The sequence below is a fragment of the Psammomys obesus genome, unplaced genomic scaffold, assembly GCF_907164565.1.
Source record: "Psammomys obesus unplaced genomic scaffold, mPsaObe1.curated_primary_1811, whole genome shotgun sequence".
Taxonomy (NCBI): domain Eukaryota; kingdom Metazoa; phylum Chordata; class Mammalia; order Rodentia; family Muridae; genus Psammomys; species Psammomys obesus.
In genome coordinates, this window is record NW_026595981.1 from 5495720 (window position 1) to 5514121 (window position 18402).

The window sequence follows — 18402 nt, forward strand, 5'->3', positions numbered from 1 at the left end:
AGGCACAATGAAAAATAATTGAGCCTTGTCGCGGGTTCAGTGTGGATGAGTCTGATGAGGGAGAGCCGGGCACTGAGTCGGCAGAAAGTTTTACCTACAGCAAGTTCTCCTGGGGGAAATCCCTTTGTGCTCCAGAAGGGGGAGAAGGGAAGGGGCCACTATGAAATATGCCAGAAAGAGCCTGGCGAATTAGCTCAGGGATCAAGAGCACTGGCTGTTCTTGCTGAGAACCCAGGTTCTGTTTCCAGCGCCCACATGACAGCTCACAACTGCTACCAACTCCAAATCAAATCCAAAAGATCTGAGATCTGATGTTCTTTTCTGGTGTGTGTGTGTGTGTGTGTGTGTGTGTGTGTGTGTGTGTGTGTGTGTGTGTATACCCACAAATACAGTAGATAGATAGATAGATAGATAGATAGATAGATAGATAGATAGATAGATCTTTAGGCAGGTGGATTTCTGTGAGTTCAAGGCCATCCTGGTCTACAAAGTGAGCTCCGGGACAGTCAGAGCTACATAATGAGACCCTGTCTTAGAGAGAGGAGAGAGAGAAAAAGAGAAGAAAAAAATAAATATGCCCAAAATGCTGTTCTTAGCTGCATCTTGGTTGGCAGTGACACCTTAGCTTCCATCCCTAGAACAGAAAACCAAAGCTCGCTATCAAAGAAAACATCTACTAAGCCCTTAGAGTTTTACAGATCCCAACTGGCCAGAAAGATGCAAGACAAAAACATTTAGCCCTCCAGCCTTTCTTTTTCACCTCAGAAGAAAAAGGAGTAGAGCATGGGTCAAGGTCACAGCCAGGGGCTCAAAATGACCTGACGAGACCCAAGCGCAAGGCAACAGAACGCCTTCCCTCCATGCAACTGTGCCAACCGTGTCACCAAACACTGGTTTCCCGAGGCTCCTCTGACCAGGCACATCCTGTGCAGCCACTAACAATCACGAGACATATAAAGAGGCGAATCCACAGCTAGTAGACAGCGATGGAGTAGCAGATAAAACAGCCAGCGATGAAGTAGCAGATAAAACAGGAAAATGGCTGCCGGTCGGGGATGGTCTGTGATTGACACTGCCACTACAGTGTGGATGTGATTTCCCAAAGGTCATGTGTCAGAGAGGCATGAGTGGGAGGTAGGGCAAGCTTTGTCAGGCGGGTGTCGGGAGATCCTCATGTCACTGGATCATGTCCTTGAGAGGGTATGTGGACCCCAGTCTGTCTCTTTCTCCCTTCTGAACCCATCTGTTTGCAGTTTTCTCTGCCTTGTTCTCCAGCCTCTCCAGAGGCCCAAAGCCTGTGCCTGTCTTGGTCTTGAGCCTCCAAAACACCAGGCTGACTGTACCGTTTATCTTTGTAAGTGAACCACCTTGGGTATTTTGTTACAACACAAAACCAATTAATACATAGGCTAAGAACACTAACGGGAAAAGCAGAGAACAAATAAGGGCAGATAAGGACATCAGAATTCCAGGAAAAACTTTATTTAAATGCATTATTCATTTCTGTTAGAATATTGTTTAATCTTTAGCAGAAAGTCAAATACAAATTAAATTTGTTGCCGGTAGACTGACCTTGTAGGAAATACTAAAAGAATTCCTCAAAGAGAAGAAAAAGAACAGAGATCAGAAGCAGGATTCACACATGGAAAACATGAACATGGGGGAAGAAAATGCACAAATGCATAGCAGAGCCACATGTGACATCAAGGCTGAGCCACACGTGACATCATAGCTGGGCCACACATGACACCAGCCACATGTGACATCAGCCACACATGACCTCATAGCTGAGCTATGCATGACCTTTATGCATGGCGAGGTTCATAAATGTCGTCCTCTTCAGTTGAGTCCAGAGAAGGCGAATGATGGATGGCCAGAAGCTAAGGGATCCTGTTTCCCAGCTCAGGGCTCTTCCCACTGCCTCTCAGTCCAGCTCCCAGAAAGCCAGGGGAAGGCTCTAGTTAAGCCAAGATTCTCTGTTCTTTGATAGTAAAAGAACTAAAGCTAAAGCAGCTAGTTCATAGCAAGTCAGAGTCCAAGTTTAATGTAAGAAAAGGAGGGAGTGGAGATCACTGGCCCCACAGGTCACAAGAAGGCCGCACAGAAACTCATAGGGCATTTCTGTCCTTGTTGGCCTCACTCTGTGCCTCCCCTTCTCTCACTCCTACAACCTCACCTGCCACCAAGGACCACTCTGGGATCATCAGGCATGGGACTCTGGGCTTTGTGTTATCCAGGAACCTGAAGAAAAGATTGTCAGGTACAAGCACACGCTCCAATAATCACAGGAGGGTCTTGCTAATCTGTGAACCAATCTGTAGAAAGCATCATGAGTGAGTGAGAGGTGTCCTCCTGGAATCCACCTAACCAGCACCAATCTTCTGGAAACTTCAGCCACTTTCGGTTTCTGCCCCAAGCTCCTCATTGGTCGAATTTACTCTTTCAACTCTCCCCACCCACATTTCTTAAAAGCTGACTGTGTTTAGAGCAGTTGATAAAGATAGACAAAGAGTAACTCAGACATGCTGGCCCTCAAGTTGGTCAGAGATCTGATGAATATGGCATTTTAACATGTGTAAGTTTATTACAACAGAAAGTCCCAAAATCCCGAGAAGATTTGGGCACAACGACAGATGGCTGTAACTCTGGATTTGGTATGCTACCACTGGACAATACTGCCTCAACTGGCCCATTGCTAGGGCCCAGCCTAAACTGTGGACAAAGCCATGGACACTTGGAGAGCTATTGTTTCACATTGTGAAAGGCAAGGTGAAGTCAATCTCTCATGTTCCTCTTTCCACAGAAGCAGTCTCTCATCTGTGCCTAGCTGGACCGCCTCTGCTCATGATGTCATAAGATCACAGGAGCCAGGGACACTGCCTAGGTGATGAACTAACTAGTCATCTCTGTAATTTTGATTGGCACATGGATTGGTATATTTATTTATCTTATAATTTATCCTTCTCAGGTCTCTGATCACCTTAATGGCTATGCTAAGCTTATGGTAGCTTTGCAGCTAGAGAGCAGACAATTAGATCCACTGTTAGCTCATTGATCAGTTCATTAGCTAGTTAGAACTACTAGGTACTAGATCTCTTATTCAGAAAGGAAAACAGGCTTGCCTTGCTCACAACGATTTATGTTAGTTGCCTGTGTCTTAAGATAAATAAATGGATAAAAAAAATATGGAGCTTAGGTTGTAAAAATCTAGAGAGTGTTATTTGGTCTGGGAAAATGTTTCAGGGTTAATAAATGCAAAAAAGACTAGAGAGTCTAAATGTTTTAAGGTATATAAGTGTAAGTTATAATGATATAAAAATATTTTAAAGCATATAAAAAATGGGAGATATTTTTAGATTTTCCCTCTTTGCTACTGTTGTGCTTATAAGATTTCAGAAGTTTTGGCATTGATCAATAGAGTTCTGATAAGTTAATGGAGCACTGACTGCTTATTATTCAGTCACCAGCTTGAAATTTTAATTTCCTTTGGTTGTTTTCTAAAGATAGATTTAAAGGTACTTCTCATCATGCTAAAAACATCTATTTAATGTGTATATCTGACCCAAAAGCCATAGCCTTTACTATAGTATTCTTAATATCTGCCATTTCTGAGACAGACTTTGACACAAAAATATCTTATACCTATTTCTTCTAGTTGCTTTGTCAAGGAAAGTCTAAGCATCCAGGGTTTAGCAGGAGAGCCATTAATGTATTTCTGTCTAAATTTCCAGCATGACATGGAGATGCGAGCTAAAAGTAGATGCTGAATGTATGAAAAATGGCCAAGCTCCATTGGTGGCTGATTACCAACAGCTATGCCCACAGAAGAAGTGTTAGAGTTCCAGACCATGGACACACTTAAGTTGTTTATAAAGTTATAAAACAAACAGCTAACTGATACTCATTCAGTGGGATGCAGTTTTACCTGTTACTCCCAGAATGTTATATTAGATTTGCTGAATATATATTTTCCTTTTGTGTACCAAAAAAAATCATAAGAGTTTCAGGATGTGACCTGGATCTGGCATAGCTCAAAGGGATTGCAGATGAGATTTTCCCTGGTCTTTCCCACTTAATAGACAAATTTTAACTTCTATCTCCAGTCTGAATTTGTCTCAGCAGATTTTCACCTGTTTGACTCTGTTCCAGGGTCAGCTATGGACTGCAAGCTGAAATCTGGACTTCCTGGAAACTGACATGGTTGCTCCCTGCCTCTTCGGGTGGATCAACTAACCAGATGCTTGTGACTGCCCCATTGCCCAGCCTTTGACTGGCATTTCGGCCTCCCTAGCCCCTGATGCCAATGGTCCAATTGTCATAACTGAAGAAGCTCCAGAAGATGGATCTTCACCAAAATCCCACCTAGCAGGCTGAAATGTTAAGTCAAAAGGGGCTGGCTCCCTGACATTAGCTATTATCTTGGGCATCTGCTTAGCTGAAACGAAAACTAATATTGCAGTAACTGGACTAAAAGCCTAGAAAGACACTAGAGAAAAAAAAAGGATAATAGTTCTCTTTGGCTTACTACCCCTATATCCACCCTGAAGGGACCCCTACTCATTTTGATTTTTTTTTATCTTTGGGCCTTGTATTTTAAATTGCTTGATGGCTCGCATAAAAAAAAATGTTTGGTAGCAATATACTAATGGTACTCAGATCCCATTATAAAAAGATAAATCTACAGAATACAAGGGGTCATATCTGGAAGACCCAATGATCATGGTAAAGGAGGAAATGAGAGACCAAAAGATTAAAAATCAGCAGTTGTTATTAAAGTTTAAGGCCTGAACTAAGGCTAGCTAGGTAGAGCAGTCCAGTAATGCCCTGAGGGGAAGGACCGTCCTACTGCATTTTTTCCCACCCACTAGAGATACAGTTGCTAGGAAACTAGGAATCTGGTGTTCCTAGGGAGGGACACCAGACCATTAATGGTTTGGGGACCTTCCTATAGCCAGTCAATTCAAAATGTAGCATTTTGACCAATAGATGCTTGCCAGGCAGGAATCACCCCTGCCTTGGGCATGCTGGGAGGGACAAGAATCTTTAAATCACCCAATTAACCTGAGCACGAGGCTCTCAGCTCTCACCGCTTCAGCGGAGGGGGGTGTGGGTCCAAACTGCAGCTTGTAATGATTTATAATAAAAAGAACCTCATGTATTAAAAAAAAAAAAAAAAAAAGCTGACTGTGTGTAAGGCTCTGTGCTGAGCACCAGGGAAGGCTGAAAGGCTTAAGAGTCCCCATCATCAGGAGAAAGAAAGAAGAGCAGAAGAACAGAGTATTAATTTAAAGCCAGGCCTAGGGACACCTTCAACCACAGCCACTCTGGAGTCAGTCTGAGGCAGGGGAATCAGGTTCAAGGCCTGTCTGGACCACAGGCTGAGTTCAAGCCCAGCCTGACATTCCATCTCAAAAACAATAGGAGGGAGGGAGGTTGCAGAGACCACTCAGTGGGGGAACGGCTTGGTGCCCAAGCTGCGGGCCCCAGTTCAGATCCCACCATCCCTGCAAAAGCCAGACACGGCAGCATGCGCCTATAACCTCAGCACTGGGAACAGAGACAGGAGGGTCCCAGGGGCTCACCAGCCAGCCTTGACCAGAACACTGAGCTTCAGTGTTCTTCAGTGAGAAGAAACCCTGACTCAAAAAATGATGTGGAGGTATGACTAGGGAAGATACTCTGACGCCATCCTCCGGCCTCTACGTGTGCCCGCAGGAGTGAGCACACATGCACAAATCTATACCATGCACACACCCACACGTACACACATGTAAAATAAAGGTTTTAGTATAAGAAGAGAGCTGGGGGTGTAGGTCAAGGAAACCCCTAGCATATGCAAGGCCCTAGGTTCAAGTATTAATAACGCCTTCCCATGTCAGACATCAGACATTATGACAGGCGAAAGGGTCAAGATGACTAACAAAACCACCCGGGGAAGTCTTGGAAATATGAATCATTAACCCGGAAACACAAATAAAGACATAAAAATCCTGGATGAAATACACACTAGCCCCTCCCCCTCCCATCTGTGGTTTTCTGCTTCACGGGTTCATCCACCTGATATTAAAGGGGTGTGCCAGCAAGCGGCACAGCAACTACAGGCAGCAAGTCCACTGAGGGGGAGCGGGTGCTCAGAATCCACACGCCCAAACAAATGAGGTGTAAGAAAAATTAAAATGCTAAATAGGAAATTCCAGAGCTAAATGGCTCAGAAGTTTCAGGCTGCAGGATCCGCCGAGGCGTGTGATGGAATTCTCAAGCCACCCTGGCCCCTCCTTACCCGTGTCTCTAGAACATCAGCACGGTCTAGGCTGATGACCGTTACTCACTGAGTCTTGGTTATCAGATGGGCTGTGACAGTATCGCAGCGCCGATGGGCAAGCCACCCTAATTTTGCTTCGTCACAGCCCCAGACCACAAGCGCAGTGATAGTGGCCAGGATAAGGACGTGCAGAGAGAGTAGGTGTGAGCTGTGACGTGCTTTCCTGCGAGCGAAAATGTGACAGTTGTCCTCTTTGTAAGGGAAGAAATGAAGCTGGCGTTGCTGCAGCCTGAGATAAGGACAGACCTGTGATAAATCTGAGAGGCAGGAAGAGGATGTCTGTGCTGGCTTTGCTGTCCATCTCGAAGCGGAGCACTTGGGTGAGGGAGGGTTCGCTACATCTGAGGTTTGCTACATCCACTGCAGTCTTGGAGGGCTCCCCGCACAGCTAAGAAGGAGCTAGTGAAGTTGATACACTTTGAAAGCCAGCGCTGACAGCTCAAGGAAGGAAAGCCTCAGGGACCAAAAGCAGAGAAAAAAACTAAGCATCGAAGAAACGTGCTTTGGTGTTAATGCTGTGCTTCCATGAGACAGGGACCGGGGAGGAGAGGTGAAGAGAAGAGGACAGGGTAAAGGAAAACGCCTCCCTGGGAACTGTCACCTTGGTCTTCACCTCCTTGGGTAGGAAGCTTTTGATCTCCCTCTCCCAGGGGTCCAGGGACTCCAGACACAAATGTGTAACGATCAGTGTCAAGGCAGGGATCCTGGAGATCAGAAGTGCTCTGGAGAGCAAGCTCAGGCTGCTCCAGATGAACTCATAACCCCAGATGGCAAGCCGAGTAAGCAGGAGCCAGCCAGAGTCAGCAAGAGACTCCATCTTCCTGCCCAAAGCTTGACATTCGGACAAACACCATACGAACCAGCTACGTATCAGCTAAGTTCCAGGACATCCAGGGCTACACAGAGAAACCCAGTCTCAGGAAAAAAAAAAAAAAAAAGAAAGAAGGAAAAGAGAAAGGAAGGAAGATAGATAAGGAGGCTATTTGGGAGAAGATCAACTTAAAATATTAGGAATATATCTTAGGAGTCTCTAGAATTAAAAAAAAAAAAAACTCAATAAATGAGTTAGAGCAGAAGATGCAAGTTGTGAGCAGGGAAGACAGCTCTTCCCTGAATTTTTCTTACTGCATCTTATGCAATAGAATATTTAGAATAGCGTTACATTGTTACATTGCTGTGTCTCTTTGAGATGGATATTTTAGAGATAAAGAAAAGCCAGATGTGATGATGGCACATGCCTGTAGGCCCAGCACTTGAGAGGCAGAGGCCAAAGGAGGTCTTCAGAGACCAGATTGGACAACATAATGAAATTCTCTTTTTAAGAGAAAATGGACAGGGAGAGAGAAAGAAAAGGGGAGATGGCGAGAGGGAGAATAAGAGAGGGGGGAAGGACAATGGAAGGGAAGAGAGGAGAGAAGGATTGATGGAGGCATGGGGATGGGACGGGATGTATTTGAACAGAGGCCAAAGGGAGAGCATAAGTTGCGGGAGCTAGACTTTGCTATTGTTAACTGGAGGCTGGGACCATTCTTTAATATATTTTATACTATTGGTGCTTGCTCCATATACTTTTTTTTTTTTTTAAGAAAGTAGTTTTCTCACTATGAAGCTCATGCTGGTTCAAAACCCACAGTCTCCCGCCTCTGTCTCCTGCCTCTGTCTCCCTGAGATACCAGGCACAGGTCACATGCATGATACCCAATAAGAGCAAACATACTAAGGGCTGAGGCAAGCCCCAGAGAACTGAGGTCTCAGAAAATGTCCATCTTCCATGTCTGATGATTCCTGACAATAGCCACGGGAGCTCGGGAGGGTATGAGCCAGTCAGATCGTTTGATAAAAAGAGTGCATTAACTCGATGATAGAGTTATTAACTTCTCATTTCCTGGGTGTTTTTTTTTTTTCTTTAAAAAGGGACTTTTAACAAACTCTCCAGAAACCATGACTCATGAGCTACAGGAAGCACAGTGAGTCTTGTAAGGGGAGAATAAAAGCCCACCCGGTGTACTGCAGTTAGAGGTGGGAGCCTGCTGTGGCCTGCTGGCCGGGAGACTTCTGGAGAACAGGATGCTATCTATCATTAACCATTCAGGGGTAACGCGTGTCACCCTCGATGTGTGGCGCCCACACAGAAAGGTCAGGCTGCAAATGTAGGCCGGCAGCGGTTCTCGCTCAGCACCAACAGACACAGGGGCCAAGAGCAAACACCCCCAAACTGCTCGAAGCAAAAGGCAGTCGGCCAGAAATTCTCTCCTCAGAATATACAGAAAAACAATGACGCCGCCCTCATCCAAGCTGAGACTAAGAGCTTATCATCCGGTCTATAACTTAAAAAAAAAAAAAAAACAAAAAACTCTAACGAGGAAGAAATTAAATATCGACAAAGGAGTTAGGGGGCTGGAGAGCCGGCTCGGCCGTGACACGTGTGGCATGTGAGCCGAGGCTCTTGGAGAAGACCCAAGTTCAGGTTCTGTAATCCGTGCTGGGCAGCTCCTATCTACATGCAACTCCAGTTTCAAGGGACCCAGTACCCTCTTTGGGCCACCGTAGGCACATGCTTACACGCTTACACACACACACACACACACACACACACACACACACACACGGGGGGTATGCGCTCACATGTACACCCATACACAGACACACACATTTTAAAAATATTTTTCTAAAAAAGGAGTTAGAAACAAGCTGTGGTTAGTAAATTGATATAAAAATCTGAGTAAGTCTAAATAAGTTTTGATACATAAAGCAATGATTATTACATTTAACAATTTAATAATACTAAAATTAAAGTATAAAGAGAAACCGGAAAACTACATAAGCTGAGGCAGAAAAATCACAGTAACAGCATCATATGGGATGTATCATTCACAAAGAGTACAAAGAGAATGAGTGTGTGTTACCTTGTTAGATCGAATCTCCCCCAAACACACCAGTGACCACTGCACTGTTGAGTTCTTATTGTTTTTTCACGAGAGACTTGGGTCTCACTCTGTAGCCCAAGTGAGCCTCAGACGTGTGGTGAATCTCCTGCCTCAGGCTTCTAAGCGCTGAGATGGCAGATGTGAGCCGTCATACTAGGCCCCAAAGCACACTTCAAAACCCTAAATCCTTCTCTGAAGAGGCAGGAATCCTTTGACTAGAATGAAAAGCCGTATGTGTTCTGTATTTATAAAGGACACACTTAAAACGCAAGGACTCAGAAGAGTGTGGAATTTTTTAAATAACAGAAAGATGAGCTGTTGGAGGCTGAAAAGGCAGCTTAGCAGTTAGAACCACTCGCTGTACTTGCAGAAGATCGGTCAGTTCCCAGCTGGTCAGTTTACAACTGACTGGACTTCCGGCTAAGGGACTCTTTCCTGGCCTCTGTGGCTCTGGAGCACGCTCGCAGCATGCACACACACAAAACACAAGCTAGAAAGAGAAAGAGAAACTAGGTAAAACTGTTTTACATTTATTTATTTGTTTTACGTATACGAGTGTTTTGCCTGCGTGTATGTCTGTGAACCCCACATACGAAAGTACCTAAGGAGGTCAAAAGAGGGCATCAGGTCCCCTGGCTGCAGACGGTTATAAGCCACCATGTGGGTGCTGGAAACCAAACCCGGGACTGGCCCGCACACGATCAGCAAACGCTTCTAACCGCTGAGGCGTTTCTCCAGCCCCTAGGTAAATATTACTAAAAGGAAGACATGTATTTAGCTAATATATGACAAAAAACGTACTTATTAAAATTTTCAGAATAACTGAAAAAAACCTGCAACAGCTAGAGAGTATGGACCTGTGTGTGCGTGTGCGTGTGCGTGTGCGTGTGTGTGTGTGTGTGTGTGTGTGTGTGTGTGTACATGGAAATTAAAGATCATCTGCTTCAGGCATTTTCCTCAGGAACTGCCCGGCTCTTGTTATTATTGTGTGTGCACACACATGTATGTACCGGGCTGCAACATGTATGTAGAGTTCAGAGGACAATGTGTGGAGCTGGTTCTCTCCTTCCACCTTTATGTGGATTCCAGGGGTTACACTCGGGTCAATAGGCTTCTGTGGTGGACAGCCTTGTCGGCCCGTGACCCTTTTTTTTAAGACTGTGGGGCTTTGCTGGATTAGTTTGAAGTCTGACGTCTCTGGAAGGCCGCTTGTTGGCGCTCGGTCTATGACCGTGAACTCCCCTTTTCTCAGCAAGGTTCTAAAAGCCCCCTAACCCCCTCATCTGGGTGACCCCAGCTTTTGTCAAGAGCATCACACAGCCCTCAGGGAAGATTACAGGCCAGACCCCTTCCTGATAAGGAAACAGGCTCAGCTAGCTACCAATTCCTAGAAACGCCCCACCGTGCTACGGATGCTAGTCTTAGGCAGTGACCTGTACGTAGGATAATTAGGTACTATATTCTCCTACTACAAGAAGGAGGACATAGTACTGTGTGCTACTGCATGGAAAATGAGGCATTACATGTAAACCAAGTGTCCCTGACCCCCTGACCCCACGGAGTCAAACACATTCACCTTCAAAATCCCCTCCTCTGCCCAAGGTTTGTAAATCCCTGGTTTCAAATAAATGTGCTGCCAGCTGGCTCTGTTGCTGTGAGATCCCACCAGACTTCCCCCATGACTGCCTGAGACCATTTATCCCCTGCCAGGCAGCGTCTCACTGGGCCTGCCCTCCCAGGCCTGTGTCTTGGCTGCAAGCTGACCAGGCATAGGCTTCCACCTGACTCTCTGCCATGCTCAGTACAGCAGCTTGACCAAGAGCTGTAACACTTCGGTCTCACCATAGGCTTTGGAAAGTCTCCACGGCTACTGGCGATTTCATTCTAAAAGGGCTAAACCGTAGCACTCTGTGGAACACCTTTTCCACACCCCAGCACTCAAGGACCTCTCCCTAAAGTGCTCTAGCCGCTCCTGAGAGAAACGAAACCACTACCTCCAGCCCCCCACCACCACCTGGTTCTCCATCCAGAAGCTGTGTAGTCCTAGTTATTCTGGAACTTGCTCTGTAGATCAGGCTGGCCTCGAACTCAGAGATCTGCCTGCCTCTGTCCCCTAAGCACTGGGATCAAAGGCCTGCACTGTGGGTTCAAGGACAGCCAAGGCTACACAGAAAAGAAACCCAGTCTGGGGAAAAACAAAACAAAACAAAACCATAAAAACAAAAATCATCTGTGAACCCAGAGGCAGTGGGTGGAAGACACCCGGAGGCCCGTCAGCAGCACGGCCACACACAGCCACAGCAAAAGGCAAGCCTGTGCCAGAAAGAGAGAAGTGGGAAAGTCTGAGCTCTGTGAAGAGAGGCAGAAGTGAGGGTGGAGAGGAATGGAGAGGAACAGCCTGATGTGAGCAGCCTGACCTGCCACCCGAGGCCATGGTGAAGCCCCAACCCGTGCTACCACTCAGAGCCACGTCTGGGTTTGTGGCCGTGCAGCAGAAGGAATCTGTGCATCTGTGTATCTGTGGCTCGTATTACCACTAAAGGCCATGCACAGGTCTCTAGTCTGGGCTGCTGCCTAGGACCCAGCGCCACACCTGGTCAGCACAGTAGAGCTAGCTGGCCTGAGTGCCAGGGAGGCCGGGGAGCCACCCGAGGGCATGGGAGTGGGAAAGCGGGCCCTCCCCCTTGCCGGCTGGGGCACTGGGTGAGCTAGCAGGGTCAGGCCTGGACAGTTTGCCCTGGTAGTGTGGGCACAGGGCAGCTGGTAGGCTGACCAACCCAGCTACCCCCCAGGCCCAGATCCAGGGCTTTGAGATGGCCCACCCTTAGATCTACCCCATCTGTGAACCACTGGAGCTTGTGAAAGGGTTAGTCCTGCTCATCCAGAGCTGCAGGGTCTTCATGACACAGGGCAACAGCAGGCTATCCATGAGGAGGCCCCGTGAGGATCCAGTGTTGACAGAGTAGCAGAAGCCAGAGGCCTCGAACCACACCAATGACTCCTTGCAACAGGTGAAAGTAGAGATGTGTGGACAAAAGGGTCTACTGTCTGACACACCCGGACACACTGCAGCTTCCACAATGAGATGCTTTTGTTGTTGTTGTTGTTGTTGTCTGGTTTTTATTTTATTTTATTTTTATCTTGGGAGGAGAGGTTGTAGGGTGGAGGGCAGATAGGAAGAAAGATGAGTGGGATTGGGGTGCATGATGTGAAATTCACAAAGAAGCAATAAAAAGTTTTTTAAAATCTGTGTTTTCAAAATTGACCTTGTTTGACAACATAAGGCATTGTCAAGTGCCAACATCATCTCTCAAGAGATTTCACTTAAATTCATAACCGATAACACAACACGGCTTTTAAAACATCCGGCATTTAGGGAATGTAAAACACACTTCTAAACAGCAGATGGCTGGAAGAAGAAGCTGTTATAAAAACTACAAAACATTTAGAAGTGAATGATAAAAATTCTACATATTAAAGTGTGTGGTATGTAATTATAAAAATATACACAGAAGAAAAGGAAACACTGCTGTATTAAGCATCAAGTTCCAGATATTATGTAAAGCGTGACAGAACAAATGCCAAGAAATCAGCACAAAGGAACAGAAATAAAACCACAGACGTCATCAAATCTAAACTTGGAAAACATTAATAACAATAAAATAGACAAATACCTGATCTGACAGACCACAGTAAGAAAAGGTACAAACTGGCAATACTAGGAACTGAAAGATGTGACAGATAATTTTAAAACATGAAGAGAGGGGCCGGGCAGCCTGCAGAGATGGCTCAGTGGGAAAAGCACTTGTCACACACGTGAAGATCTGAGTTCAGATTTCTAGGAGGTATGTGAAAGCCAGGCACAGCAGACATACGTAATCCAATGCGTCTAGGGCATGATGGGAAGTGGAGGCAGGAGAAACCCTGGCCAGAGTGCTGCAGCAATCAACAACGAGACTCTCAAACAAGGCGGTAAGCAAGGGTGTCTTCGGCTGCCCTTTGACCCCTGGACATGGCATTTGCACACTGGCACATGCACACACAAACAGTAAAAAATTTTAAATGGTCTTTTTAAAGCGGGGGGATGGGAGGATGGCTCAGCAGTTAAGTGCACTTGCTGTTCTTGCAGAGAACCCAGGTGAGGTTCCCAGAACCCTTCCCTAACTCCAGTTCCAGCGATCAGATGCCCTCTTCTGAGCTCCACAGCCACCAGGCATGCATGGGATGCACAGACAGACAGACAGACAAAACACCCATGTATACAAAATAAGCAAATCTTTTTACAGATCTGGGGGGTGTTCATCAGTGTAATGGTTAAGTATTTGCTGCCCAAACATGAGAACCCAGGTCTGGGTCCCCAGCACACATAGAAAAAGCTGGAGGTGGAGTGCATGCTTGTAGGTCTGGCACAGGACACAGGGCTAGGGGGTGGCTTGGGCAGGGACAGGAGGATCCCAGCACTCTCATCAGCCAATCCAGCCAACAGACTCCAGGGTTAGTGAGAAGCCCTATCTCAAAAAATAAGGTGGAGAATGATAAAGACACCTGATGTCAACCTTTGTCCTTCACAGGCACACACACTGGAGTATGCGCCTTACTTATACCATACACACACACTCATACCATATACACACACTCATGTTTATATTATATATGTATAGATAAACAGATAAACATAGATATATTAGGAGAATGTACCAAAAGTTAAATGTAATAATCTGTACCAAAGCCTTTATCAAAACTGTCTCAGAAGTAAATAGAAAGCTCTAGCCAGGCATGGTGGTACAGTTCTGTAATCCTGTGGCGCTCAGGAGACTGAATGAAGCGGATCACAGGTTTGAGGTCAGCCTGTGATACAGAGGGAACTCAAGGCCACATTGGGAAGTCCTGGCACCAAGGAAAGAAAATCGAAATAACCACAAAAAGAAACAGAAAATCTAAATAAGAAAATAATCATTAAAGAAATTCAGGGCCAGTGAGACAGTTCTGTCTGCCAAGTCTGATGACCCGAGTTCTACCCCCAGGATTACACACTTCAGAAGCAGAGAACCCACACACATGCTTCCACATACATGCTGTGGCACATGTGTGAGCACACATATGCCACACACACATACCAGAGAAACAGAGACAGAAACAGAGAGACACAGAGATAATAAAATAGCAAAAATTTTAAAAAAGAAATTGAATCCATGTTTTAAAAAAATTCTATCTCTTTACCCCCTAACACACAAAACCTGGGCCCAAGGTTTGAAAGGTTAATTTTACGAAACATTAGAAGAACAATGATCCAACCTTATGCAACTAGTTCCAAAGGACATTGAAAAAAAGGGAAAACTCCCAAGTGCTCTGTGAGGCAAGCATTGCTTTCTACCAAAAGGGGAACAGGGCATTACAGGATGAGGCCACTTTCCATGCAGGTGTTAGATCAGAATTAAAAGCCCTAAGTAGACACACTGGGCTGCGTCACTGACTCCCAGGTCCTAAGGCTTCTAGCTTCTTGGCTAAGCAGCTATGGAGTGTAGAGATGGCTGTAGTTGGAAAACCCAGACTTCAAGAATATAAAGCACCTAGTATGTTTCTTTTAATAAGTATATGTAATATAGACATAGATATCATGTTAACAGCTGGAAAAAATGAAACATAGTTGATCTTACGATGTTGTGCCAACTGCAGGGCGTGGTGGTACACACCTTTAATCCTGGCACTCAGGGAGGCAAAGGCAAGCAGATCTTTATGAGTTTGAGGTCAGCGTGGTCTACAAAGCAAGTCCAAGACAGCCAGGGCAACACAGAGAAACCCTGTCTCAAAAAATCAACCAACCAAATAAACAAAGAAAAAGCCAAAAAAGGTCAAAACAGACAAACAAACGAAGTTGTGCCCACCTTCCCTCTGGTCCAGGGTTTCAGGCATTTGCCCAAGTGAAAAGAGAGTGGGCTAAAGAGATGACTCAGTGGTTAAGAGCACTGTTTGCTCTTTCAGAGGACCTGAATTCAATTCCTAGTACCTACACGGCAGCTTACAGTTATCTGTAACTCCAGTTCCAGGGAATCCAACATCATTACATGGATAATGGACATGCATACGGGCAAAACACCAATGCACATAAAATAAAAATAAATAAATCATTAAAAGAAGAAATGAAAGTGTATGTCTGCAAAATGGTATGTACGAAAATGTGTATAGCCACTTTATGGATAGGGGCCAAGAAACCTGAAACAGTACGCATGCCCACCAACAGAAGAATGGCTAAGCACACGGCACCACATTTGTACAAAGGAAACCTACTGAGCTATAACAAAGAAAGCTAATGAATCTAGTCTCAATGAAAAAGAGGTCAGACGCACTTGCTATAAAACAAGCCAGGGGTACCTGAGAAAGTACAGAGGAACTGACTGGGCCACCTGCCTAGATGCATTGGCAAAAGCCATCTAACTGTAGCAACAAACAGTTAAGGATCTACAATTTGTTTTGTTTGGTTTTTGTTTTTCAAGAAAGGGTGTTCCTGTGTATCCTTGGCTGTCCTGGACTCACTTTGTAGACCAGGCTGACCTCGAACTCACAGGGATCCTCCTGCCTTTGCCTCCCTGAGTGCTGGGGCTAAAGGCGTGTGCCACCACCCACGCCTTGTGGATCTACGATTTTTAATTATCCAATCGTACCTCAAGAAAAGTCATAGAGACTCATGCTTAAGACCCATAAAGAGCCATACCCATTAGTTCTGGGAAACACCACCAGTAAAGGAGACAGAAGATGTGAAGACAAAATCTACAGACAGGAGACGTTTGAAACATTGAACCTCGTGGTGATCAGGAAGCTAAACAGCGCTTCCTGTCTCTTGTGAGGGCCTCCTGGGCCACATTACAACACGGACGACGACGACATCGTGAGGGGATGGTGTGCAGGAGGGAAGGATCTCATGGTGACACTCCATGAAACCGTCAAGGGGGCACCCTCAAGGCTTGATTACCCCGCAGCAGACCTCAGCTCTCCAAGGCTCCATCGCTCAGCATGACGCACTGAGCGCCAAGCCAGCACGTGAGCCTGTGGGGCACACGCCGCTGTAACAGCATGGACGGGGGCTTTGTATTTGCTTGTTAACTCTCTCCCCGAGGTCTACTTGCTGTCTTTTGCGAGCAGACACTCACATACCCCAAAATGATGCTTGTAACCTTGCTTTAAAAAAAACGTATTCCTGTTTGACCAATAAAAAGCCGATACACCTGGGCAGGGCAACCGGGGCGGGTGGGTGTGGCTAAGGCTCCAGGGCTTTGGGCATGGGCGAGGACCTGGGGAAGGAGACAGTACAGGAGGAGGAAGGAGGTAAAAGCACCCAGCGGCCATGGGTTAGCGTGGGAGGAGCACATGGCTGGCACAGAAGAAGGAAGCAGCCCAGATGAAGAATAAGCAAGTATTTATGGAATTATAGATGGGAGGTAGCCTGGGACGGGGCTGGAAGGCAAAGATAGTTTACAGGGTTAATATCTTCCCTGCTCCAGGTGAAATAATTCTATTCTAAAATCCAGCCGCTGTCTGTGCCCTTTATCAATTGTGATAGCTGGTTACATATACTGCCGTAAAAATTATAGGGCAAATAACAAACATTATTAGCCTGCTACCATTTATTTTCAGCAACACATTGTCCTGCATGATGTCTAGGAAATTTTGAAGAGACACATTTCTTATGGCCAATGGTCCCATGGCTGCTGTGTTCCCCAGGATCTGCAGTTAGAGGGCACCTGTGGCTCCTACGTGTGCACAAGGTGGGAATCTCTGCACAACAGTTGGTAACAGGAAAAAGGGGGTGGGGGAGAAAAAGAAAAGGCGCATGGCAGGGAAGGTGAACGCAAACAAAAGGTTTAGCATCTCCACCTGTCCAGCCACAGGAGAATAGATTGTGTATGGTGAGGAAAAGCAGCAGAAGAGGCGAATGAACCACATCCACACAGCAGAATGGACAAGTAAACCAAAAGAGGTGAGGGGGGGACCGGGGGATGGGCACAGAAGAAAGAATACAGACTCTGTTTCCATTTGTATAAAGTTTGAAAAAGAAAAGCCAGCAAAACCAAACAACCAATTCTCTGGAGATGCAAACATTTGGTATAAATATAAAGAAGCTAAGGGTGATAGTTACCTCTGAGGATGGAGGAGAGGCTGGGGAAGGAGGGCTTCTGAGGAGCTGCCACAAGTGATGCATTCTTCTCCCTTAGCTAGCGGGTACACTGGGCCCACTGTTTCTCAGCTCCCCCGTACCCCGACTCTGCATGGCTTAAGAGCACCCCAGGATTAGGCGCTCCAAGCTCTCATCTCCTACCACGTGTTCACTCCACCTCTCTGAGCTCCGCTTTCCAGCCATCTAAACCGCTCCTGCCTCCAAGGTTAACCTTCACACCCCTGCCCAGCTCAGAGAGCCCCATTGCATGTGTAATATTATTACTGCTCTCTTCTTTTGGCTAGGACCACCTCCTCAGATCCTATGGGATGTCCCTTTCGGCAAAAAAAAGCTTCCAGGACCAGCCCTTCCTCTCCCGGTGCAGTGAGTGTCTTCCCTATTGCTAAAGAGGGGAAGAGCATGTGTGCATAACCTCACTCCACTTACATGGTATTCCAGTCCCGGTCTGGATTCCCTTATTCGAGCTCCTCTGGAGAGATCCATGGTTTCTCTGGCTGTCCTGGACTTGCTTTGTAGACCAGGCTAGTCTCAAACTCAGAGATTCGCCTGCCCTTGTCTCCCTGAGTACTGGGATTAAAGGTATGCATCACCACAGCCCGCTGAGATCTCCCCCCCGCTTTTTTTTCAGGGCATTTGGTTTAGTTAGTACTTACACATCGTAAGTTGATGATTAGATCAATGTCTATTTTGCCAGGCAGGTTAGAAACTACACAGGCACAGAGATTTTCTTATTTTCCAGAAGAGCATTGCTTTTCTTCTTAAAGAACATTAACGCATGCACACACACACGTGCAGGTATATTTGGTTGGGTGGTTTGGGTGGTTGGTTTGTTAGTCAGTTGGTTTTGGAAACAGAGTTTCACGTAGCCCAGGCTGTCCTGAGAGCAGCTAATCCTGGGTGGCTTTTAAGCCAGGCAGAGTGAGGGTACTGAGGATTGGACTAGATGGGAAACATGAAACAGGACAGCCAGTTATCAGTCA

The 18402-nt window shown here is 46.1% G+C and overlaps 1 long non-coding RNA gene across 1 annotated transcript; it reads left to right on the top strand.

Moving 5' to 3' along the window:
• The first annotated feature begins 2515 nt into the window (after window positions 1-2515).
• On the top strand, window positions 2516-5156 carry LOC129686497 (uncharacterized). The gene is made up of 3 exons (XR_008721619.1): window positions 2516-2654; window positions 2804-2884; window positions 4150-5156. It is a non-coding gene; the product is annotated as an uncharacterized LOC129686497 (long non-coding RNA).
• Window positions 5157-18402: the final 13246 nt, after the last annotated feature.